This window comes from Panthera tigris, chromosome A3 (genome assembly GCF_018350195.1).
Source record: "Panthera tigris isolate Pti1 chromosome A3, P.tigris_Pti1_mat1.1, whole genome shotgun sequence".
NCBI lineage: Eukaryota > Metazoa > Chordata > Mammalia > Carnivora > Felidae > Panthera > Panthera tigris.
The window spans coordinates 26,396,622-26,398,862 of record NC_056662.1 but is presented as its reverse complement, the minus strand read 5'-3'; positions in this window follow the sequence as shown (position 1 = coordinate 26,398,862).

Genomic DNA, 2,241 nt, shown 5'->3' with positions numbered 1-2,241 from the left:
CCACCCCCAGACCCGAGACAGGATGTGGGGATGTGCGTGGGCGTCTGAGGTCTTGGCAGGGAAAAATGGCATCTAGGCTGAAAAGGCCAATGTCCCAGTTCCTGTGGAGAAAGAAGGGCACAGTCTTACAGCTGCTGAAAGGGGACACCACACTGCTGCAGACTTTCTTGGGTCAGATGATCTGTGAGAAGGGCGAGGGACATGTCTGCTTCTGTCCCCAGGATGATAAATCTAACATTCCCCAAGGGCTTACTCCAAATTAAGTGGGGGTGAGGGGAGAGGATAGAGGACCAGGTGAGAGTTTAGAGGTGATAGTGACAACGAGTTTCTACTACATCCTTTTTAAAAAAAGTTTTTTTAATGTTATATTTATTTTTGAGAGAGAGAGAGAGAGACAGAGTGTGAGTGGGGGAGGGACAGAGAGAGGAAGACACAGAATCTGAAGCAGGCTCCAGGCTCTTAGTTGTCAGCACAGAGCCCGATGTGGGGCTGGAACTCACGAACCGTGAGATTATGACCTGAGCCAAAGTCAGACACTTAACCGACTGAGCCACCCATGCACCCCCTACTACATCCTTTTTTATATATTTTTTAAAATCTTGAACCACACACAGTAATATATTGTTGCAAATAAATTACTCAGTAATTTATTAAACTTGGTAGCTTAAAACAGTGGATATTTATTACTTCATGCAGTTTCTGAGAGTTAGGAATCTGGGATCAACTTCATTGGGTGGTTCTGGCTCAGGGTCTTTCATGAGGTTGAGTCAAGATGGCCAGGGTTGCAATCATCTGAAGGCTTGACTGGGGCTGGGGGCACCTACTTCCAAGATGGTTCATCCATGTGACTGTTGGCAAGAGTTATTCCCCATGTGGGCCTCTCCGAATGGCTGCTCATGATACAGCAGTTGTTTTCCCCAGAACAAAGACAGAGAGAGAGAGAGAGAGAGCAAGAAACTGAGCCAAAGCTGCAGTGCCTTTTAGAACCTAATCTTAGAAGTGGCACACCAACATTTTTGCCATATCCTATTGGTCATACAAGACACTGCAGTTCGGTATGGGAGGGGACTATGCAAGGATTTGAATTCAGTGTGTGTGAGGGGGTCGTTGAGGGTGTCCTTGGAAGCTGGCTACCACAACATGTGAATGGATTACTAACAATTCAAGTTTTTTTTTTTTTTTTTGTAAATTTAAAAAGATCACTGAGACTTTGTTATTGAGAAAAAGCAAGTTGAGTTTTTCTATTTTCTTACTTAAAAAAACCCCACAAAACCTATATCTTTCTATTATACCCACATATGTAAATGTATAGAAAAAGGTCTGGAAGGTACACTTAAAACTGCTAACTGCATTACCTCTGGGGAGTGAGATGGAATGAAATATTGTGAAAAGAAACGTGTCACTTTTATACATATTTTTCTTTATGGCTTGGATCATTGGGTTACTGTTCAAATTTTATGTTGCTGGAGATCAAACCACCCCAAACTTAGTGATACAAAGCAACAATCCTTGGGGTGCTTGGGTGGCTCAGTCGGTTAAGTGTCCAACTTCAGCTCAGGTCATGACCTCACAGTTCGTGAGTTCAAGCCCCACATCGGGCTCTCTGCTATTCTCACAGACCCTCCTTTGGATCTTCTGTCCTCCTCTGTCTCTGCTCCTTCCCTGTTCACATGCGCTCTCTCTGCCTCTCTCAAAAATAAACAAACATTAAAACAAAAGAAACCTGCCACAGTTTTATAATTTTAAAATCTATTTCAGGTAAAAAGTGGGAAATAAAACTTGGAGGCTGCCTTTCCTGGGAGCATCTAAGCATGTACTCACAGCTGCGGCATCTAGACTCTTAGGTCCTTCTGTTCTTTGTGCCCTTGAGCTTGAGAATTTCAGAGAAATTGAGATAACTTGACAGTTACAACTCATACAACTTACAAACTATACAAGCTATTCAGTGCACAATTCTTTTCTGTTGTTGTTTCTTTTCTATACTGGGAACCAAGCCCATTATGTAAGTATTTATTATAGATTTATTTGTTCCCCATGCCTTGTTCCAAAAAGGATTTGAGGAAGCTTATAAGAATTCATACAGCATACTCATATGATCAAAATATATAAATAGATCAAGAAACTAAGGTGAAGGGAAAGGAAAGTTGAAACAGTAAGTTGAGACCAGAAGGGGAAGTTAGTTCTTAACAATATATGCTGCAAAGTCATAAGTAAATATTTGACATTGCAGGGCCAGAAGGG